General features: G+C 45.0%; 1 protein-coding gene across 3 annotated transcripts in view; it reads left to right on the top strand.

The window, feature by feature from the left end:
- Positions 1-25044, top strand: part of Tango4 (transport and golgi organization 4) — a 320102-nt gene that overhangs the window by 143214 nt on the left and 151844 nt on the right. For 2 of the 3 annotated variants that reach the window (XM_071688586.1, XM_071688582.1), the window contains exon 5: positions 15885-16013. The exons of the other annotated variant lie outside the window; for it this stretch is intronic. The gene's annotated coding sequence lies outside the window, so the exon portion shown is untranslated. The remainder of the gene's footprint in view (positions 1-15884; positions 16014-25044) is intronic. 3 annotated transcript variants of the gene reach the window in all.

Genomic DNA, 25044 nt, shown 5'->3' with positions numbered 1-25044 from the left:
AGCTGGGGATGACTGCACTTGCTAGGGATGACTACACCTGTCGGGGATGACTACACCTGCCACCAGTTGCGATGCTGACGACACTACAGCGTTCTTGGAAGTCTGAGGACCGTTCACCTTCCGAATCTTTACGTTTGCGAGAACGTACCAAGTGAGGCTGGTTCGGTAGATACGTACTTTCAGTGATGCCACGACACGATAGGCAGACTTATACATGTCGTAGATCTTCGGAAATGTTATTAAAATGATTCAGTAACTTGTAACATATGTTCAGTAAAGAAGCTTAAAGGAAAGTCTTGGTACCAAGAAGAAATAAGAAGGTATGATTCAGATGCTGTAAAAGAAAACGTGGTAGTGAGTGACTCCATATCAGAGAGATCTATGGCTTCTACGTAGAGGAAGTGAGACAGTTCCGAAGCCGATTTAGAATGAGCGAACACATACCAGTGAATACAAAACTTTGATGCTGACGGTGCAAGAAGACAGATAAGGTTCCACATAAACAACGTCAGACGGAAGAAAGCAAGACGTCAAACGGTGTAGCTGGTGGGACGGACGCGAGGTCCTCCTGCGGTGTGAGGGTCGAGACCGCACCTGCTGACGCCCCGGTCTATTCTGGTCTGGGGAGGTGTTGGGGGGGCGTTAAGGCCTCGTGCCGGGATGACGGTGGTGGTGTGGGCTGACGAGCGCGGCTGACGGCTGACGGGTGTCAGACAGGATTCAGGCAGCCAACCCTCATGCCACGTGGACCTCAAGACAATGCCAGACTTCGACCATGTGGCTCAGCACGTGAGACGACCTCCTCCTCCTCCCTCCACAGCCTCCTGCCGGGGGGGATGGGGTCCTGCACCAGGTTCAGGCTAGGGGACAGGACCTCGTCCCGGGGCCAGCACTTGGCATTGTCTTTCCTACACGATGTAAAAACCAGACACCCAACGCGTCCAATACCCGTGCAGCACGCGTACAGTAGCCCACCAAGAACGAACGTGTTGGTAATCGAGGGAACAACAACCATACACGAGCAGCCATCAGCGGAGGAAACAAAGGCATGAAACCATGAGAGATTTTTTTTTTCTTTCTTTCCTCACGTCAGGCGACGTCCTCTCGGTCAGAGACGCCGGCGGCTAGGGACGTCTTCTCCCACGGTGACGTAAACAAGGGCTCCAGCAGAGGGCACCCTCCACCATTGTATTTTCACATAATATCAAAAGTTATGCTTATCTGCCCCGCGCCCCCGTCTCTTTTGACAGGAGGCGTCTAATGTGGAGACCAGAGGACGGGGGCCATCCACTTGGTCTATGTGTAACACAGTGAGCGTCTGTCAGTCTCTGTCTGCCAATCCCGTGGACACGTAACTCCTATCCCCCCTATCCCTTGCCTCATACTAGCCTCTTCGTCTCACTATGTGATGTTCATGATCAGCTTACTAGTGTCCCCCGTCGTGTCTGGACATCCAGGAATATGTGAACGAGTATTCTTACCTGTCTACCTGCCTGTGTCAGTTTACTTCCATGCTTCTTCCACACACACTCATACAGTTCAGATTTTATCATCTTCATTTCCATGAACTTGATCAGTCTTTGCGAGCCTCAGAGATACTGTGCTATTCAGTAGATCTTAAAATGTAAAGAAGATCATGCTGTATGTTCTGATGTTGGTGCTGATGTATTTCACCAATTCCTCAACACTGAGGGAATATTTGTTGTTCTGTGTGAAATTCGTAGCAGGTTTCTCTGTGTAGCTTTAGTCTTGGAGAGCACCAGTATTCTAAACCTTTACCTTTTTTGTTTGTAGGTTTATTCTTGGCGATACAGAAACTGTTCTAGAACATGACCTTGTTTTCCTGAACTCTTTCAAAACATTTTGTTTTTCTAGTCAGTATTCCTTTGTCACAACTTTTACAAGAAGTAAGAAAACTGGAGGACTTGGTAATAACTTTTGATGTTTTAGGGTCAGCTTGGACTGCTGTTAGCTGTCTCGCCACCTGAGCAAGATCCTAAAGTCCCAGTGAAAATACTATTTTTCATCGAGAATAATTGATACATTTCAACAGTTTTGATCACAGTCTCTTATTTTCCCACTATTTGTTACTGAGAAATCTCTTTCAATGATCGTCTCAGCTTGTATGCACCTGTCCTGCAGGTTTTTCTATTTTTTTGTGTTAAGAAATGTCATCAAAGGCGTCGAGTAAGGCTGCCATTCTAGCCTCTAGCTTGGAGGAGTTTTTATTTACAGAAAATAGATCAGCAAAATTTACCTTACGTATAGTTCTGAAGAAAGAAAACATTCCAGGTGAATGATAGAAGATATTTATATAGGAATTAATGCTTGGGAAGATAGAAATTGTGGATAGACCTGATACTGAGGAGAGAATGTTTAATGTACGAGACATTGAGTAGACGACGTACGAGAAGTGGTCGTCACATCACGAAAAATGGACCAGATGAGTGGAGTAAAGGGAGGCTGGGATGGTGATTGTGGAACGGTGACCAGGAGACGGGAGGGTAAAGGCTGTTCCTAATGATGGATGGGAAGTGAGACATGAGTAGAATGAAGGCAAGGATGTGTCTTAGATCATTACCTGTTGTTTGTATAGTCACAAGGCAAGCTTGGGTCATCCATCCAACACTCACCATCGCCACCACCACCATCATAACCAGCAACAACAACACTGCCCGAAAGCAATACTTAAAATACGCTAGACATAGTTATTGTTTACATGTAGCAGAAAGAAGCCTTGGGGCAAGTATTGTGTTGTGGAAACATAGTATTTCAGGAATCACTGAAATGCAAACAGTTCAGAAACACAAGTGTCGACAGCAGGTGCAAGTGTTGCTGGAATGAAATTGGTTATCTGTTAGATATGGCAAGTTCTTAAAGGTGATGTTGTATATGTGTTAGTAAATATTACCTTATTTACCAACGATAAGACGTCAGAAAGGAGTGTTGCGTCAATAAAATGTTTGACTAGGATGGTGTGTTGATTACAACAATCACGGTAATGGAATAATACTGTAATGAAGGTTCATATTCTCTTCATAACTCGCTTGTAATAAGACCATAGTGGATGTAGGAGCTGGTTAGATCGGTAATGCGGGTCCGGGGCGTTGTGCTTGTATTGCCTTCCTTACGTCAAGCAAGCGTTGACACCACCCTGGTCAGAGGTGCGTTCCCAGTTCTTCTTGCCTGTAGCTTGGAAACGCTGGAAGAGATGGAAGAGTGAGTGGAATTTCTATTTCAGTTTAGGAGTTAATGATAAACGGATCGTCCACAGTCGAGTGTCATGCGCCTCGTCGATGGTAAAATATGATAAACCTGATAAGAAAAACTCAATAGAATAATAAAGAAACTATTGTGATCCGGAATAAAACTCGAATTCTATCAATATTCCAGAATGAAACAAACATGGCACCTCATTTCCGAATAAATGAATATCTTTTATGAAACTCATCTCGCCACCACCGATCATATTGTGGTTACTGAAACTGAACAATTTTGGAGGGTAAATGGCAGAGTTAAGGGAATGATGAGAACCCACGTCAGCAGATGTGAGGGCCTGGTGAACCCACGTCAGCAGATGTGAGGGCCTGGTGAACCCACGTCAGCAGGTGTGTGTTGGGCCATTAAACCCACGTTAGCAGGTGTGTGTGGGGCTGATGAACCCACGTCAGCAGGTGTGTGTGGGGCTGATGAACCCACGTCAGCAGGTGTGTGTGGGGCTGATGAACCCACGTCAGCAGGTGTGTGTGGGGCTGATGAACCCACGTCAGCAGGTGTGTGTGGGGCTGATGAACCCACGTCAGCAGGTGTGTGTGGGGCTGATGAACCCACGTCAGCAGGTGTGTGTGGGGCTGATGAACCCACGTCAGCAGGTGTGTGTGGGGCTGATGAACCCACGTCAGCAGGTGTGTGTGGGGCTGATGAACCCACGTCAGCAGGTGTGTGTGGGGCTGATGAACCCACGTCAGCAGGTGTGTGTGGGGCTGATGAACCCACGTCAGCAGGTGTGTGTGGGGCTGATGAACCCACGTCAGCAGGTGTGTGTGGGGCTGATGAACCCACGTCAGCAGGTGTGTGTGGGGCTGATGAACCCACGTCAGCAGGTGTGTGTGGGGCTGATGAACCCACGTCAGCAGGTGTGTGTGGGGCTGATGAACCCACGTCAGCAGGTGTGTGTGGGGCTGATGAACCCACGTCAGCAGGTGTGGATGAACCACACGCCAGGTATAAGGCTAGGTTACCACACTTTTCATACACACAAAACATATATTTTTTTCCCCCGGTGATATTTTTCCCCCCCTTTCATTGTCCATTCTTGCCCGCCTTGCGAGACCCCGCTATCTACCCGCCGATCTGATGTAACCCGACATATTTTTTTCCCCCGCCGCAGCTTCGTCAGGGCCTCCTGCGGCGGGTGGATCAAGGGGAAAAGTGTCTCGTAAGGGCGCGGCTCTTGGTCCAGAAGGCATCGTCTCGCCTTAGGCTGTACCATACCCAGGGGTCACAGTGAAGGTCGTTCCCCCATGACCTCTCCGATCTGCCCGATGCCTTAGAACAGATTATAAAGTTCTTAGCACATCCTTCGGCTGGTCTAGGCCTCCCCTGCTGGCCAGGTAGGCCTCCTCCTTCTCCTCCTCCTCCTCCTCCTTGCCCTCTAACATTCCGGGTGTAATGTTACACCCAGAACAATGCATACACACTTTTACACTGGGGGGGCTTTTTGGGTTTTTGTTGTTAATGGTTCTTTAGATTTTGATAGTGTCTTGATATTTGGATTTATACAGTGATAAACATCTGTAAAATAACTAGTGAAGGTTTTATGAAATGATTATAAGATTTTTAATTTTTGTAAGATTTATGATAATATCAGTTTTAGGGTAGTTCCCTCTCCTTGTTGTAACTACAGGGCTTCCATCTCTCCCTTCTGTCTACAAGGATTCTACCCTTCGTTCTGTCTACAGAGCTTTCCTCTCTCCCTTCTATCTACATGGCTTCTCTCCTTCCCTTCTGTCTACAGGGTTTCTCTCTTGTCTGGTCTGTCTCCTCGTTGGAATGTTTACCTGCTAGACTGTCTCTCTTCTGGCACAGCTGTCTACTTGTTATTCTGTGTGTTTACGAATCTTGTTTACTTGTTGGTTGCTTGCCCCTCTGCCGCCTGGTCTGCATGTAGGTAGCTCCTCCCGCTATACTCACTGGACTGTTTACATGACAGATTAGTCTGAGACGTTCTTACGACTGTTGTATCTTCCTGTCCTTAATGTAGAGACAGACGTACATGCTGAGAAAGAGAGAGAGAGAGAGAGAGAGAGAGAGAGAGAGTCCATCACCCTCTTCTCCCTTCCTTCACCCTGAAGTTCTTGGTAAAATCCACAAGCGGACTGGCAGCGGGTGATGTCATGAGGACACAAGAGGAAGCCATAGATCTAGGAGTGACGCCTCAGAAACGTGAGGGCCGTCACAAGAATCATGGGTGACGCCTTTTGAACGTGGAAGGCGTCACATGTGTGAAGGTGACGTCTTGTGAACGTGGAAGGCGTCACATGTGTGAAGGTGACGTCTTGTGAACGTGTAAGGCGTCACATGTGTGAGGTGACGTCTTGTGGATGTACGGGACGTCACGTGAATGAGGTGACGTGGATGTAGAGGACGTCACATGTGTGAGGTGACGTCTTGTGGATGTACGGGACGTCACGTGAATGAGGTGACGTGGATGTAGAGGACGTCACATGTGTGAGGTGACGTCTTGTGGATGTACGGGACGTCACGTGAATGGGAGGCATCATGAGAACGCGGCAGACGTCACATGAATGGCCGTGACGTCACGAGAGCGTGGAGTACGTCACGGGAGTGGCAGTTGGGGGAGGGGGGTGGGCCCATGTGACGCCAATCTATACATAGCCACTCCGTCACGGGGCGTGCCTGGACGGGGGAAGGGGGGGGGGACCAGCTGGTGCTCCACCTGTAGCTCTCTCTTTCTCTTTCTTTTCTCTCTTCCTCCAGTCTTCACACCTACCTTGCCGTTCCTTTCCTAATTACATGCCTCCCCTCCACTGTCCCCCGTCTGTCGCAGGTGGGGCTGAGACAGATGTGACAGATGCCCAACGCTGTCTTGTCCATTGAATATGTAAGACAGGCGTGACAGATGCTCGTCCATTAGAGACACAGGGACAGAGACAGGTGTGACAGATGCACGTCCATTATGGGAACAGACAGGACAGGTGTGTTCATATGTTTCTATCACTGGTGGCTAGTAAGACTAAGATGATTATCATTGGTTGCTATATGACCTCTGTTGACCTCTCTCTCTCTCTCTCTCTCTCTCTCTCTCTCTCTCTCTCTCTCTCTCTCTCTCTCTCTCTCTCCTCTCAACTCTCACTCCTCTCTCTCTCTCTCTCTCTCTCTCTCTCTCTCTCTCTCTCTCTCTCTCTCTCTCTCTCTCTCTCTCTCTCTCTCTCTCTCTCTCTCTCTCTCTCTCTCTCTCTCTCTCTCTCTCTCTCTCTCTCTCTCTCTCTCTCTCTCTCTCTCTCTCTCTCTCTCCTCTCTCTCTCTCTCTCTCTCTCTCTCTCTCTCTCTCTCTCTCTCTCTCTCTTTCTCTCTCTCTCTAACTCTGTTCTCAACTCTCATTCCTCTCTAACCCCTAAGTTCCTTTATTAGTCTTTTGCTTTTTCATCCCTTAATTCCCATCATCCTCTGAAAACTTTCCCCTTTACTCATCACCCCTTACTCTCTCCTCCCCTTACTCACCTCTTAGTCCTACACCCCCCGCCCCGCCCCTTTAGCACCCCACTCCCCGTTGACTGTCACATAACATCAGTCCTCGCCCGTGATAACCTCAAGGGTCAGTTACCTCTGCCCGTAAGTACATTAACTTTACCCGTCCAGTACGATGAATTTACCTGCTTAGGACAACCATTCATTCCATGAGTTACGATGATTACCAACGGATTGCCACGACTGTGTCCGGTCAGTGCGACAACTTTACTTGAAGAGTACGATCGCTGAACCTGTTCAGTGCGACAATTTAGCCCATTCTCTACGATAGTTCTAACTTTACAGTACAGTAATTGAACACCGTGAGTACGAAACCTTTTCCCTGTGTACGATGATCTGATCTTGAGAGTATGGTTACCAGAAATTAATCTTTCATCACAAATCAGAGCTTTGGCCATTATGAATTAACCCTTCATTATTAGTCTAAGCCTTTGGTACCACGAATTACCACTATGATAACCATATGTACGATAATAGACATATTGCCTGCTCTACATTATCATGATTATAACAATGTATTCCAAGAAGTACGGTAGCCAATTCTTGAGCGTGGAATCGTCGGCATGAGGGTACGATAGCTATCCCATACCTTTCTCACTGGTACGTTCACTATGCCATCGTTACGATAACTGTCTCATGCATACGATATCTAAATAACCTCCTGTTCATCCTGGTCACTTCAAGCCATCGTACCCGCGCATGAAACTGTCACTTGCTATTTCTGGGTCGTTTTTATGGGTCAGGTGTTGAGCCTGGATGACAAGTGTTGGTGTAAAGAAGCCACCAGAGACCCCTGGGAGGGTGGCCCGCACTACAGGACCATGCTAGAAGACGAGGTATATTTTGCTCCAGCGGTGTGAGAGGCTGCTCGACTTCCGTTGTCTAGGGTGCGTCTTTCTTGCACTTCAGCTATCGGATATCGTGACCCCGAATCACCTGTCAAATTGTCAGGTGAGCCAGTTCAGCCAGCTGCCATGTGAGCATATAGTGCAACCAGCTGTCATGTGAGCATATAGTCACCAGCTGTCAAACTGTCCAGGAAATATTGGGCACAGTGTCTGAATGTGACCCCAGGCAGACTTTCCGGGGAACTTGACGAAGACTGTACCTGTCAATAACGGGCACACTGGGCTGAGCGGCCACCTTGTATAGCGGACGGTGGTCCGGGTATGTGGGCCAAGTCTATTACGGGCGTTAGCATCCCAATTATCTGCCAGACTGTACCCGGGTCTCCTCTGTAAACAAGTAAATGCAGAAATTGATAGAAATTTATCAAAAACGTAATATGGCTATTTCCCCTAAAGCTGGCGGAGTCCGGTAACGCCTGCTTGGGGATGGAGGAGGAGTTGAGAAGTCAGTTTGGGCGAGGTTGTGACTCAGTCATCACCAGTTGACCAGTGGACATCCTCGTCAGAGAACCTGTCACATCAGAGGAATCACTGTCGTCTGTGGCGCGGTGTGTGTGTAGCGGACCTTCGGGTCAGCAGATGTATACGGGGTCGTGAGGTTATATATGACAGGACGAGGATAATGAATGCATAGAACTGTTGAATACAGTCGCGTAACACTGAGTTCCATACGTCATTGGGTACACTGACGTCATCGTGCCCTGAGGTGGCCTGGGGTCACGTGGGTTGGGTCGGGCAGCACGTCAACAAGTGGACGACCTGATCTGTTGTATATTGTGACGTCGTGTATAGAAGTCTTGGTTCATGGATGACGAGACGTGTATATATATGTATATAAGGCTTGAGTATGTGTGTGTGTGTGTGTGTGTGTGTGTGTGTGTGCATTCACACATCAAAATAAAGACACGGTACAATGAGGTTAAGATACGGGGCAACATGAGTGTAAAACACCCCCACAGCACACACACACACACACACACGGGCAGAAAGCCAACACTCATGACTTGGCGCACTGTCACTACATTTTGGCACCGACGTTTGGCACTACTGGGTATGTATATTCGGAGGTTGGCACGTGTGTGTGTGTGTGTGTGTGTGTGTGTGTGTGTGTGTGTGTTGTAGGTGTGTGTATGTGTGTGTGTTATATAGCGCGGGGTAGGGTCAGGAGAGCGGTGCCGGGGATGTATTTCTTGAGTATTCATGTCCGTGGTGAACCAACTCAGGGTTGTGTCATGGTCATGTGCTTGGAGGTTAGGTTATTGCTCTCTCTCTCTCTCTCTCTCTCTCTCTCTCTCTCTCTCTCTCTCTCTCTCTCTCTCTCTCTCTTCGAACGAAGGTTTTTGCATAGGTGTGGGTTAGGTTGGGTCCAGGTGGGTACAAGTGGGGTTTTCGGAGGGTAATAGTTGTGTCCTGATAGGGATGGGTGGTTCATGGTGGATTTAGGTGGATCTATGTGGACGATGCTGAATCGTGGTAGACAGAGGTGGATTAAACTTGTCTCTGGACGGATTCAAATGAGCGATTGTTTCACGGTGAACTTGAATGGGTTGGAGTGGGTGTGAGAGGGTTGATGTGGTTGAGGCTGGACCCACAGAGGTGTTGGCAGCTCCTGATTGGCATAGGTGAGGTTGAATGGGGAAGGATGGGTCCACGTAGGTGTGGAATGCATGATGTGGAGTTGATGGTGTTTTCAGATGAACGTCAGTGAATCCAGAATGAGTGATGGGTCCGTTCAGCATGGTGGGTGGGTTCAAGATCGCGTAGGTGGATCAGAGTGGGCGGAGAGTGGGTTCCAAGTAGATGTTTTCAGTTGGGTTACGTCCAAGTGAGTAACGGTGGATCTAGGTGGACTTGGGTGAGTCCAGGTGGATTTGAATGGATCTAGAAGTGTAGATGAGTCTAGGTATGTGTTAGGTTGATGTAAATATATGTACGTGTGGACAGCAGCAAGATTTTTTGCTACTTTTAGATAAGTTGTGATCGTTGTAAACATTGCGACGCGGATCCGTCGTGTATATCTTGACGGAGGCTCTGTGTGTGTGTGTGTGTGTGTGTGTGTGTGTGTGTGTGGACGCCATTACCAGACACTGTACAGACTCGGGAACATCATTAGTATTCACCGTACATGAGCAGCCAGGGAGTACGTTCAGGCAATGCACTAGTTCTTAAAGCTGCGTGTACTTGTGTGTTGTTGATCTCCCCCAAGGCGGGTACCTGGAACCATCAGAAATTCTCCGATGCTTTCTCATACACTTGTTAAAAGGAAATAACTTCACTCTGCGTGGAAGGAACGTGGCTCTGCCTTCAGGAAGAGAAACATAGTGGCCCCTTGGTCATACCTAACCTTTTCTCTCTCTCTCTCTCTCTCTCTCTCTCTCTGGTATGGCAGTAGATGAAAGGCCGCCATTGGCCAGGAAGGACACAACCCGCCTGGGTATCGGGTTAGAGGCAGCAGAGTAACGAGCCAGAAACCTTCACACGTGCCACTCCTCTGGCTCAGGTAACTGCCTCGCCCACACTTGGCCTGATGGTTTTCAGTCCAGACAACGACGTACCGTCTCTCTGTCTCTCACACTATACATGACCACGTGTGACTCACACCACCCGTTCTGGGTGACTCTTGTAGATATTCCTGTGGTCAGCGCCAAGCGGCAGGTCTGCCTGTAGGCAAAAATTCTTGTATGTACTCCTCTCTCTCTCTCTCTCTCTCTCTCTCTCTCTCTCTCTCTCTCTCTCTCTCTCTCTCTCTCTCTCTCTCTCTCTCTGGCTCTTTAGTGCCCTCCTCTCCACTGTTCCCCCCTCCCACCCCCATCCCCTAGCCAGCCAGCACGTGTTTTGTACCCTCTCTTATCACTATCTCTCCTGTCCCCTTCCCTTATCTGGCGTTATCTGTTTTTTCCGCTGGAGGTCAGCGCTAGCAACCCCTTCCCCACCCGCAAAGAATGGCGTAGAGCCACTTATTACGCTACGACGCACGCATGCGTGTCACTGTGTGTGTGTGTGTGTGTGTGTGTGTGTGTGTGTGTGTGTGTTTCTATATTTCTCATTTCTGAGGTACTGAGCATGTCTTATCCTCATCTTACTAGATATGATGATACACCTCTGATACTTAATGTTTCTCATCCTGGTCCTTTTCTCCATTAAGCTCTGATAAAGCTGTGCCACCAGTTCTGTGCACTTCTCTACGCATTTAGAACAGCTTATGCGTAAGCTCTAGCTGTGTGTCTAGCGAAGAAGTCATAGGCTTAGATATTTTGAGGAAGTACCAAGCTTGACGCTGATACAAGGATCTTAAGCTTAGATTTCGTGCAGAGGTGGTAAGCTTGAATCTAACACAGTGGCTGCAGGCTGTTTCTTGGAGAAGTGGTAAGCTTAAATCTAAGACATGGTCGGTAAGCTTGATTCTATAGCAGAAGTGATAAGCTTGAATCTCATAACAGCTTTAATATACATTCGTCCTTCTAAATAAAGCAACAGGTCCAAGTCATGCTGAATGCTAAACATAACTGAACTTGTTGTCATTCCCGGTGTAATGGGTCAGCCAGTGTCGTCAGTTGTGAATAAGTGTGCCCAGGTTCGACTTCCGGTTCAGGCAGCTGGCTCACAGCCAATCCAGATGTTTATTCTTCTCTTTGGTATTAATCGGTTGAATAGGTACCAGAAGGAAGGTTGTGTGTGTGTGTGTGTAAGACTTGGCGGTATAGCATGTAGCTTCTCCTTACCTCTACATGTTACATAATGTTGGGAACATGAAGGGAAGGGAGACGATCCTTCCTTCACTGTGGTATAGTGAAATGACATAAGGATATGTGATAAAAGATGTAATGTTTGTGTGTGGAATGACCAATAAATTCCTCGAATGAATTTCTGTAAAGATTACGTCACTAAGTTGAAATTGCGACAGATGAGACATTAATGAGGAAAAAGGTATTTGACAATTTAATGTAAGGTACAAATCAGGGAACAGAACAGTGAGAAACGTGGATATATTCCACCAGTGACCCATTGAGACTAGAATACAGTGCAACACGTCATTACTGTTTGTAGGTTATGTATACGTAGAGTGGAAAGATTTGATGTGATGAGTTGGAAGTTTGATCCGAGATGTAGGTCGTATGTAGACTTACGATGTGAGGCAGTGATGGCGTGCATGGGAATCCTCCTGTAGTTAAGGATATGTTGGAGCGTCTCTTGTCACACCGTGTTAGTTAAGAATACGCCTGCGTGTCATGTGCGACTCCTGCACCCATATCCACACTATGCGAATGAGGACGTAATTGTAGGGAAAGCTTAATTAAAGCCACCGATTTGGATCATTATGTTTTCAGTGAAAGATGTATAATTTGCAGCAGCTGATGGACCACGAGGGAAAAGTGTATTCTGATGACTCCAATTCTTCTTTTCAACTATATATATCTGAACCCTGAAGACCAGTTGTCATGGAAAAATATCTTTTAAAGTATTTTTTTTTTTTTTCATCATTAAGGAACATAGATCTTGTGTGTGTGTGTTCAGTTAACTCTCGAGCCATCTGATATGATTAGCAGTCACTGATGACTCCAGCTTGGTAATTAGCACGGCTTGTGGTCCCTCTGGTGTTGATGTTTATGCTTCTAGTTACACTTGATATGGACGAGATCTTGTTTTTGTGTAGCGCTAATCACATGGGTTAACCACCGTGCATACAGAACGCATAGCTGTAAATTTTGCAGTGCATTTCGTTGCATTTTGGAGCACCTCGTGTGACTCCGCTACCTGCAGTGTTTGCTCTACCGTGTGGGACGTGGGTGTAGGTGGCAGGCTGCTGGAAGGAGGGTCGGGTAGGTAGGTGTAGTGATGGTCGTGAGAGAGTGATGGAGTTTGTTGGTCGTGTTCAAGGCCCTTCCGCTAGCTGGATGGAACCATCCTCCCTCCTGCTCCTCCTCCTCGATTACTGAACGACCTTGGCGTCACTTCGTTCATCGACTGTTTGTATGTGTGTTAGTAAGGTTGTTATGGTCCTGCGGGCGTCTGTGTGGAACCTGTACAGCAGGTCGCCGTGGGAGGTGTCGGCGCTTCGCTCTTCCATCAGTAGAATATCATGAATAAATTAAGCTGATAAGCGAGCAGGCTTTAGCCGAGAGAAGTGGCCGGAAAGGTAGCATCAACGTGGGGTGGGGGGGACATGACAAGCGGGGAAAAGTCCTTCAGGTTGTTGAAGACGTCGTCTCTAACTGGTTGTTGAAGAGGTCGTCTCTAACTGGTTGTTGAAGACGTCGTCTCTAACTGGTTGTTGAAGACGTCGTCTCTAACTGGTTGTTGAAGACGTCGTCTCTAACTGGTTGTTGAAGACATCGTCTCTAACTGGTTGTTGAAGACGTCGTCTCTAACTGGTTGTTGAAGACGTCGTCTCTAACTGGTTGTTGAACACGTCGTCCTCTAACTGGTTGTTGAAGACGTCGTCTCTAACTGGTTGTTGAAGACTTCGTCTCTAACTGGTTGTTGAAGACGTCGTCTCTAACTGGTTGTTGAAGACGTCGTCTCTAACTGTTGTTGAAGACGTCGTCTCTAACTGGTTGTTGAAGACGTCGTCTCTAACTGGTTGTTGAAGACGTCGTCTCTAACTGGTTGTTGAAGACGTCGTCTCTAACTGGTTGTTGAAGACGTCGTCTCTAACTGGTTGTTGAAGACGTCGTCTCTAACTGGTTGTTGAAGACGTCGTATGATATTTTCTGATGTTTTCTAGGTTAATTGTGATTCGTTACGTTCAGAGGAAGATCAGAGTTTATCATAGATTTACTCTTCCCCTACATAGAATACCTTTATTCTACACCCGACATTTTTTTCGCCTTTCACACTACAGATCGTGACTACGACAATATATAAAGGTAAAATCCCCGGAAATATCACTGTGGTCTGTGACTCAGCAGTATGGTAGGACAAAAAGGAAGGCAGTGTTGCAGATCACCGTATATAACCCTTCTGGGTTTCCGAAGGGTGTGGGGTACCCACGACAAACGGTGTGGAATTCCCTATACGCAAGTTTGAAACGTTTTGGAAATGTACCAAACGTGGGAAGCTATGTTCAGATTACACAAACTACGTAAATAAGGTGTGGTTTCTGGTGTCATTTGGCGTTCCTCAGGGGAGAGTACTGGGCCGACTGTTTTTTTTTTTTCCTGACCCCTACTGATGTTATAATGGTAAGTGCTGAGTGTTTATTCTTATCACTAGCACACATGAAGGATGTTTCTGTTGATGAGATGACCAAGACTGATGTTTCCGAACGACATACTGATGGTGCAGTGAAGACTTCAACATTTTGTACCGAGTGTGGATAACTCTGAAGTGACATGAAGGAGGTCTTGTGTTATTTCTCACCCCAGGTGTTTCTATGCACAGGTGTGTCACCTGTTGGAGACTTTGTGCTCAGCTGAGAAGTAGGCTTGTGTAACCCAGACGAGAAGTCACTGACACTCGTCTGATGCCAGTCAGACAGATCGAGTCGTTCTTGAGCAGTGATGGAGGGCGTGAGCGAAGATGGTTAGGTCATTTGAAGACGAGACTGGAATGACTGTTAAGTCTTAAGAGCAGCCTTACAAAGGAGGTCAGATATAAGGATCATAAGGAAGGATATCGAAAATTAGGATGATCGATGTCACAAATTGAAGAATTACAACGTTACTGATTTGCTGCCCATTGGAAGTGTTCACATCCAGAGGAGATAAACCCAAACACAAGATGAACCATCAAGAGAAAATTGCCTGTACACATATCTAGATTATTCACGTACTGAATTATGGTCAGTGATAATTTGAATATAAACTTGAACTTGATTATGACATCCGAACTGACAGAATTACAGGAATTACATACAATTACTGCCACCCACGCTCACAGTTACAGACCTGACCCCATAACCCCACCCCTGGTCGAGTGAAGTGGAGGACGTGTGGAGTGGTGGAGGAAGGAGTATTTGTTGGGAGTGAGCAGGATAACTGTGGAGGCCAAGCTGAGGTGGTTGAAGTGGAGAGGAACACGAGAGGGTTTGGATGAGATTATTAGTGGGGTGAAGATGATGAATAATAAGGTCAGATAATGCAAAGCAGAAGTAATGGAGACGTTCATGTTCGTGATAGTGTGTGTTGACAGTGATGGTGAGGATGATAGTGATGATGATGGCAGTGTGAATAGGCAGTTAATAGTAAGAATGTGTTAACGTCAGACAAACACATCTCTCAACACCATCACCATCATGATTAAGAATGACGTCAAAATCAGTTTTTACCTCGTAAGTTTAACCATTCATTTCTGCGTCAGAGTGGCATGAGGTACCAGACATTCCAAGAAGTCGTTCCTGTGTGCTTGAGACTCTTGAGGAGGATCCAGACACTTGGAAATTTTGAATTAGAAGATGATGGTATCTTCACTTTGATGACCAGCGAGATTCGGAGGGAAGTTAATCTTCGTACTTAGAATTTAGATGCCACAAATCTTGAGGATTAGATTTGGCCTAGTCTTTTAGAACTGAATTTCTAATTCTGAGAATCACGGAGTTCAGATTTTGAAAGAAAAAAAAGATCACGTAGAATTAGCTTTTATGATATGCAAATTGAAAAGCACCAAATTTTGTAGGTTAATAAATTCAAGGATTTTGCTCTCGGCGATTGCTTCCAGTGACCCAGTGTTGAGAAATGTCGCCGAATAAAGCCAAAAACTCTGCTTAATTTCCTTCTGCCAGAGAGAGAGAGAGAGAGAGAGAGAGAGAGAGAGAGAGAGAGAGAGAGAGAGAGACAGACAGACAGACAGACAGACGGACTTGTCTGTTTTTCTTTCTTTTTTTCCAAAGTGACGAAATGAATTATAATCGATTTTGATTAAGAGATCATCTGTTTTATGTTGTGTTTACATTATTCAGTATTTTCAAACTAGACCAGGCCAGAAGCAGGAAGCCAGTTCGTCACATGATTACGGTATAGCAGTTAGCAATTCAAGGGTAGTGGACAGTTGTGCTGTTTGATTCTTTCCCTACATCTCTAAGCTGTGGACGGGTTTGCCTTCTCATGCGTTCCTGAACACAAATGACCTGACCCTTCCTTTACATTGGTAAACCTTGGGAGTGTACTTTTCCCTGTTTTCCCTGACCCCTGTGACCCCATCCTCTTAAAGACTGACCTTTCCTTCATATTTCTATCTTTTATTCTTTTTTTTTATGTACCTTTTTAGGTGTAGACTTGGTGAAGACAATCGCCCTTGACTGCAGCCTTTCACTCGAAGAAAACGGAATCCGGGATTCTAGGAACGTTCCTGGTCATGTACTTGCAAGGCTTTGGGAATTTCCCAGCTGGATTCTGGGTAAGTCCATGTTGATGACGCTAGGATTTTGATGTCCCGTTTACCACTCATTAAGCGAGGGTAGTTTATATATATATATATATATATATATATATATATATATATATATATATATATATATATATATGAAATGTGTGTGTGAATGTATATTTCTGTTTGTGTCTCATTAATGATAATGAGTGTATTTGTTTTATTCATTTCTACGTATTCGCGATTCCCGCCTTAAGGATGTAGCGTCGGGAGATTGATTTTCGAGGAATAGTCTTCACTTGCATACTTTTTTTCCTCTCCATAGAAAACAGGTATCACAGGAGGGGGGGGGGGGGTTCCAGCCCCTTTCCCCAATCTTGCTCCGTCTTACTCGTCTTCTACGAGACGGAGATACGTGTGTGTGTGTGTGTGTGTGTGTGTGTGTGTGTGTGTGTGTGTGTGTGTGTGTGTACGTGTGTGTGTGTGTGTGTGTGTGTGCGTGTGTGTGTGTGTGTGCGTGTGTTCTTCATTTCTTTCAGAATCTTTGTTGAGAAGTTGTACAATGATTGTGTGCATCCTTCGTTGTGTTTGTGATAATCAACATCTCATACTCCTCCATAGATCAGTGAGAAGGATTGGACTCTACCAGATTGTAGATGACCATGTGATTACTATCATGTTATTACTTTTGTGATCACGACATTGTTTCTCACACGAACTCTTCAGATTTGACACCTGACGTATTTCTGTAATGTATGGAGAACGTTCCACATGACTTCAGTATTGTCCTGTAATTTCAGTAAGGTATGAAGACTGTACTAAATGAGTTCAGTATTGTTTTTCAGTGTATTGTAAATATGCGGAATGTTCTTACTAGATCTAGTATTTGTAATTAATCATTGTATAACTTGATGGATAATGTTACATACATTATGATACTACGAAGAATTTAACACTAGACAGTAAAACAGTGTCAGAGCAACATGTTCGTTGGAGCTTCTTGTTTATTAATCGTCTCTAGTGAAATACAGAATTAAGATTTCTGTGTCCATCAACATCAAAAGTAATATTTAGTTAAAAAGATTATTTAGATTTACTGTAAACCTACGTTTATTGACTTGGATTGGTATGTATAGATCGCAGCTGAAATTACACATGTATGCAGGTTAAATCCGTCATCACATCACATCATTGTGTAATGTTTGCATGAATGAGAAAGGTAAGTGTGGCAGATCGTGCATGGTGACCCGCCTGGCAGTACACTAGACTGGTCACGCGAGAGGAAATGTGCCACATATTTGGTTTGTTTATATTTTGAATCCACCCCCGTGACGTCACCGGCCTTCTCGCACTCCTCATTAATCGTATGTTTTCGAACATTTTTGGCTGTAATGTTTCTCTCACGTCCTTGACGCTGATGGTTGAGCCTTGAACTGTTCTTATTATATTCGCTTGGTTTGTCTCATCTGTGTTATTCAAATTAATGTTTTTTTTCTCTCTCTCTCTCTCCGGGGTATCATTAAACCCTGGACAGTAGGAAAGATTGTGGGAGCAGCGGGACTCGAACCACTGCTCCTCCGTCATTTGTTCTGCCAAGCAGGACTTAACTACGTCAGCTAGACGGTACGAGTCTTATACACGACTCGTAAGAGCCAGGTCACCAGTCACACCATCATACCTAAGGGTCGTACCGTCGTGTTGAAGAGTCGTATGTTTCTATGAAGGGGTCGTACCGTCTTTATGAAGGGTCGTACCGTCGTGTTGAAGAGTCGTATGTCTCTATGAAGGGGTCGTACCGTCTTTATGAAGGGGTCGTACCGTCTTTATGAAGGGGTCGTACCATCTTTATGAAGGGGTCGTACCGTCTTTATGAAGGGGTCGTACCATCTTTATGAAGGGGTCGTACCGTCTTTATGAAGGGGTCGTACCATCTTTATGAAGGGGTCGTACCGTCTTTATGAAGGGGTCGTACCATCTTTATGAAGGGGTCGTACCGTCTTTATGAAGGGGTCGTACCGTCCTTATCAAGGGCCTTACCTCTGGTTATTCAGTATCAGGACCTCAGCCAACAAGGCGTCAGAGCAACAACAAACAAAAACAAACCACTTGTGTGTGAGTTCACATGAGCGTACACCTTCCCTCCACCTTGGTGTTCATATGAGTGTACTCCCTCCCTCCACCTTGGTGTTCACATGAGTGTACTCCCTCCCTCCACGTCGTTGGCAGACCCACAGAGATGTGTGCTGGTATAAGAACGCTCGGCTAAGGAAGCTCAACAAACACAATGAAGTATTATGTAGACACATGCACAGATCACGTCACTAAGCAGGCTACCTCCAGCGACTGTGAGACCTGCATCTGGCGACACTTTAGCTCCAGGGTCATTCCCTTATAGGGCGACAAATACATATATATATATATATATATATATATATATATATATATATATATTGTTTGTTTATGGATGGGATTGTTAGGGAGGTGAATGCAAGAGTTTTGGAAAGAGGGGCAAGTATGAAGTCTGTTGGGGATGAGAGAGCTTAGGAAGTGAGTCAGTTGTTGTTCGCTGATGATACAGCGCTGGTGGCTGATTCATGTGAGAAACTGCAGAAGCTGGTGACTGAGTTTGGTAAAGTGTGTGAAAGAAGAAAGTTAAGAGTAAATGTGAATAAGAGCAAGGTTATTAGGTACAGTAGGGTTGAGGGTCAAGTCAATTGGGAGGTGAGTTTGAATGCAGAAAAACTGGAGGAAGTGAAGTGTTTTAGATATCTGGGAGTGGATCTGGCAGCGGATGGAACCATGGAAGCGGAAGTGGATCATAGGGTGGGGGAGGGGGCGAAAATTCTGGGAGCCTTGAAGAATGTGTGGAAGTCGAGAACATTATCTCGGAAAGCAAAAATGGGTATGTTTGAAGGAATAGTGGTTCCAACAATGTTGTATGGTTGCGAGGCGTGGGCTATGGATAGAGTGGTGCGCTGGAGGATGGATGTGCTGGAAATGAGATGTTTGAGGACAATGTGTGGTGTGAGGTGGTTTGATCGAGTAAGTAACGTAAGGGTAAGAGAGATGTGTGGAAATAAAAAGAGCGTGGTTGAGAGAGCAGAAGAGGGTGTTTTGAAATGGTTTGGGCACATGGAGAGAATGAGTGAGGAAAGATTGACCAAGAGGATATATGTGTCGGAGGTGGAGGGAACGAGGAGAAGAGGGAGACCAAATTGGAGGTGGAAAGATGGAGTGAAAAAGATTTTGTGTGATCGGGGCCTGAACATGCAGGAGGGTGAAAGGAGGGCAAGGAATAGAGTGAATTGGAGCGATGTGGTATACCGGGGTTGACGTGCTGTCAGTGGATTGAATCAGGGCATGTGAAGCGTCTGGGGTAAACCATGGAAAGCTGTGTAAGTATGTATATTTGCGTGTGTGGACGTATGTATATACATGTGTATGGGGGTGGGTTGGGCCATTTCTTTCGTCTGTTTCCTTGCGCTACCTCGCAAACGCGGGAGACAGCGACAAAGCAAAAAAAAAAAAAAAAAGAATATATATATATATATATATATATATATATATATATATATATATATATATATATATATATATATATATATATTGGAAAGGATCACAATTTTGCGCGTGATAAAGATATTCCTATGAGTCCACGGGGAAAATGAAACACGATAAGTTCCCAAGTGCACTTTCGTGTAATAATCACATCATCAGGGGAGACACAAGAGAGAAATATAAGTCAGTTGATATACATCGAAGAGACCAAGCTAGGACGCCATTTGGTAAACATGTTTACCAAATGGCGTCCTAGCTTGGTTCATAGTGTCACGAGAGAGACAACAAAAATACAGTTATAATCAGTATTGTTTGGCAGTTCTTCGTCCCATTCATATGAGATGGACTAGTGATGATGCCTTCCAAGACGCTTCATTTTCTTTCTTTTTTGCCTGTCATTAAGACGAACTTTAATTTTTTTTCCTTTCTTATGTAGCAGTTCCAGCTTGGGATTCTGCTGTGGATGGGATACGTCAACTGACACTCCGTCTTCTTGCAGGAGTTGTGTCTGAGGAATGTGGAAACTGTGTAGGATTTCCCGGTTTCCCTAAGGAGTCTGTCTTCAGGCACTTAGACAAGTGTTGTTACAACACAGTTCTTTGTTGTATCACATACGTATATGTATATCAGATACGTATATGTATATCACATACATATAAATGATACATATATCTACCCTAGCCTTAGCCAGGTACTTATTTTATCGACCAACTTTAAAGGGTAGATGAACAGCTAAGTTGACTGTAGTCCGACTGACGCAACTAGGATTCGAACCCACGTGGTCATCGATGCTAACCGCTGCACCACGGAGGTCCAGAAAAGTGCTTAAATTACCGGCTGGTTCAGCTTACGTGACCGGAAATACGTGAAAAAGGGTCAGGGGTTTCGCTTTGACAATTTGGTTCCCATTCTATGTAGAATACATTATAATACACCTGTTCCCCTGACTTGCCAAGCTAGAATTGTCCTAATGACCTTTATAAATCTAGCTTTGTTATGTTATCTTTAATCAAGTCTTGCTTTCTTGTCCTTGATAAATTCTTGCTGCGTCAAAGTATCCTACCTAAAGTCTTCTGTTATGACGCTATTGTATATAAAGCCTTACTTTATAAAGCTGTCTTTTATAGTCTCTATATACATGCTGTAAAAGTCTTCTCTATAATTTCCTGTAGTGTAAACTTGTCTTTAGTTAGTCTTCCCACTGTAGAACCTCCTGTGTAAAGTTCATTGGGTAAAGTTCCCCATGAAAGTTCTTTTATAAAGTTTCCTAAAGTAAAGTTGACCTTTACAAACTTCCTATGTACGTAGCTGTCCTTCATAAACTTTCCTAGTGGATAGTCGCCCTTTCCAAACTTTTCTAGTGGGTAGTCGCCCTTTACAAACTTTCCTAGTATATAATTTCCCCTTCACCGAGTTTGTCATTGTTCAGTTCTACTTCATAAAGTTGTTCGTCTCGGAGCTACGTGTGTCTTCGAGAGACAGTAACCATTCTGGATTTAACTTTTGAAACACTTAACTTTCTAGCTATTCCTTCCATATAATGGGACGCACAGAGACGCACTGGAACGCACTGGGATGCACAGAGACGTACTGGAACGCACTGGGACGCACAGAGACGCGCTGGGACACACAGAGACGTACCGGGACGCACAGAGACGTACTGGGACGCACTGGGACATTCTCTTTGAACCTTCTAGTCTTCTCTTGCACCTGACATGGTAGCAACCGGTACATATCATTTATAGAAACATTCCAACGAAAAGCTAAACAGAAAGATCTTATACATTCACTTATAAAGTACTTTACTGATAAAGTAGCTCTTCCATACAAACAATCATTATAAGTAACTCTATAATGTTAAGTAAAAGTCCTGCTAAAGTTTCACTTATCTTAGTAACGAACTATAAAGATACTTAAAAGCTCTGACTTAAACTTTACAACATGAGTCCATGATGAAGCCGGCAAGAATCCTTTTATACACTCACTTATGTACGTATTCCACTACTGAACCATTATACACTCACTTATGTACGTATTCCACTACTGAACCATTAAGAAATAAAGTAACATTCACTTATGTACGTATTCCACTACTGAACCATTAAGAAGTAAAGTAACATTCACTTATGTACGTATTCCACTACTGAACCATTAAGAAGTAAAGTAACATTCACTTATGTACGTATTCCACTACTGAACCATTAAGAAGTAAAGTAACATTCACTCAGGTCCCTCAGTGGAGAGCTTGGTAATCTCTAGAGAGAGAGAGAGAGAGAGAGAGAGAGAGAGAGAGAGAGAGAGAGAGAGAGGATGGGGTGGGGGGGGGTCAGTGCGTTAGCGTGAATTACCTTGAACTTGCAGGACTTGAGTCTTTGACGTCACCAACCAGTCACTTTCTTCCCTGCTTCATTATTGTCCTCGTTTAGCTTGATTTTGATCTGTCTTCAACCCTCCTCCCCCTCCCCCTTCAACCATGTTTACATGGCAGGTTGTGGCCAGACTTGCCTCAGTGTACGCAGGTCGTTGTGGTGTGTTTGTGGACGACACATGTTTTGAGCTTTAAGTTAATTCCCTTCCAGTAGGATATCGTGTGTTATTATATATCTTTCTTTTATGTTCTGGCGTCGTTACTGACGTAGTAACGTCTGGTTACCGTTACTGACGTAGTAACGTCTGGTTACCGTTACTGACGTAGTAACGTCTGGTTACCGTTACTGACGTAGTAACGTCTGGTTACCGTTACTGACGTAGTAACGTCTCTGAGGCAGGAAGGTTTGGTACCGTTGATGATGACGTAGTAACCTGTGGTAACCTTACGCAAGAACCTCCCTAAGTTCTCTCTTTCCTACTGACGCAGGTAAGAAGTCCACACCATTTTACCGATCATGTCAGTTCCCAGAACCTCTATGAACACACACACACACACACACACACACACACACACACACACACACACACACACACACACACACACACACACACACACACTCGCCTGGTATCTCTCTCCATTTTGAATCCCATGTTCTGGGGTAGAGAACGCCTCTCCTCCTCTTTACAGACGGATGGATTTTCAATCTCTTGTCATTTGTAGCACAGTGAACCTAAGCTTGTTGTGGGGGTAGCACTTTAATAGACCTAGCTGACTTGTATATTTCGTTGTGACGATAACTGAGAGATTAGTATGCATGGCTGTGTCCTTAGCTTACACCACGGTATAATCAGGTGTATGGTAAACTAACCCACAGTATTATGGTAAGCTAATACCGACGTATACTCGGCTGTGAGGTAAACTAACACGACAGTGTACTGGTTTTTGTAAACACCGAACGTATAGTACTCCATAGTGAGATTATTGTAAGCGAAACAAGTAATATTGTCATTTCTATGTAAGTATGAACATTTAGTTACGTCTCTGGATTTAATACACAGTATGTATTTCTCTTGTTATCCTATGTAAATAATTTTGTATATTTATTTATGCTCTGCTTTTCTTTATCCTCTTTTTTTTTCTAACATTTGTGCACCAAGAATTAACTTGTATCACATGTGTTTCTCTTATCTTGCCTCTTTTGCTTAACCATTTTACTGATGTTATGGAGACATGAAGGGGAGGGGGGCGGTGGTGACGGTAGGGTAGGGGAGAGAGAGAGAGAGAGAGAGAGAGAGAGAGAGAGAGAGAGAGAGAGAGAGAGAGAGAGAGAGAGGCCATGAGTGAATCCTTGTAGTAAGATTTTCCTGTTTGGTCTTCAGTGTGTTCGTCTTGTTTCTGTTCCTTCTAGACTGTTGCATTGATAGTGGTGTGTGTGTGTGTGTGTGTGTGTGTGTGTGTGTGTGTGTGTGTGTGTGTGTGTGTGTCACTTCTGTACTGGTAGTGTTGGTTATGTGTTGTCCTTGTACTGGTTTGAAGGAGGTGTTGTATGTATGTGTTGGTATGTCAGGTTAATGTTCTTGGTATTATTGTGGTGTTGAGATGTTCTGTGTCCTGACTCTCATGTCTTGCTCTTATATGCACACATGTGCACATAAGACAGACATACTTGTAAACACACTCTACTTACACGTTGATATAAGTAAACAAAAGAGAGTGACGCACTTATATTGTAAACAAGTGCAAGTGCAACGCATGACGCACTTCACACCCGCCTGGTCTCGGTACAGCCACAATGCGGGTTGTGTGAGTGTCATCAAACACTTATACTTAACACTTACGTGAATACGGGCAGGAGCGTGGAGGTCCACACGTACTGTACATACGCACTAGTGTACACATACATGGTCAGAGGTCCACACGTACTGTACATACGCACTAGTGTACACATACATGGTCAGACAGACAGACTCACTGACTCTCTCTCTCTCTCTCTCTCTCTCTCTCTCTCTCTCTCTCTCTCTCTCTCTCTCTCTCTCTCTCTCTCAGGTTTCACTGGGGTTGAGGGGTTAAGCCTCGGTGGTTTAGGGGTTATCTCTGAATGATTAAAGAGCTATGATCTTGTCCTTCGGGTTGTGGGTTGTAGTTTTACAGAGCTTATACTAATGTGTCGGCTGGGGGGTGTGATGTGCTGGTTGTAAGTTTGTGTTGGGTTGTTCTAGACTGAGGAGGGTCGAGAATAATGGCTGAATGAATGTTCCTCATGTGAGTTTTAAGGGATTCTTGCGGGATACCGTTGAGGGTAGCAAGGGTGAGTGAAGGAGAGTTGAGGAGTTGTGATCGAAGGGGGATTGCAGGTTTGCTGAGGAAAGTCAGTGGGATGATTGAAAGAGTAATGACGTAAAGGTTAAGAGGTTAGAATGTTGTGGTGAGAGGGTTATGTGTGGAGGTTGTGGTTGTTGGTTTATATCTCTCAAGTAGATCAGTTCAGACTTAACTTTGGTCTCATTTTACAAAGTCACTGCAGATAACTTGTGCAACTGTTTCCAGTCACTGGACATCACAGTTGAAACTACTTCTAGTTAGTGGACATCACTGCCAAGAATTTCTGATCAAGTTCGAGGAATCAGTAAATAATTCAAAAATAATTTGATTATGAAAAAAATCTTATTCTGTCATCTAATTTTAAGATTTGCTGTCGCGGTTTAAGTTTATTTCATCATAGTTGAAGTGCTAAGTTGTTTTCACTCATTGAAATCAACCACCGTGTTCCTGGTGTTGCTAGGATCAACAATGCCAAGAAAAGAAAAGAAAAAAAATATCTTTACGGGAATGTTTACGTTTGCAGAGTGTCATGTCAGCTGATCAATGTAAACACTGCCACGTGCTCAGAACCACTGGGTGACATGAGCGCCTTACTGGAGGTGAAGCTCTGTTGGTGGTGATGGTGGAAGGTTGTGATGTTTGTGATGGAGGAGGGCTTTTGTGTCGGTGGTGGAGGAGGTTCGTGGTGTTGGTGGTAGAGGCGGGCTGTGGTGTTTGTGATGGAGGAGGGCTTTTGTGTCGGTGGTGGAGGAGGTTCGTGGTGTTGGTGGTAGAGGCGGGCTGTGGTGTTGGTGATGGAGGAGGGCTTTT

This window comes from Panulirus ornatus, chromosome 46 (assembly GCF_036320965.1).
Source record: "Panulirus ornatus isolate Po-2019 chromosome 46, ASM3632096v1, whole genome shotgun sequence".
Taxonomy (NCBI): Eukaryota; Metazoa; Arthropoda; class Malacostraca; order Decapoda; family Palinuridae; genus Panulirus; species Panulirus ornatus.
This window is presented reverse-complemented; position numbering and strand designations above follow the sequence as displayed.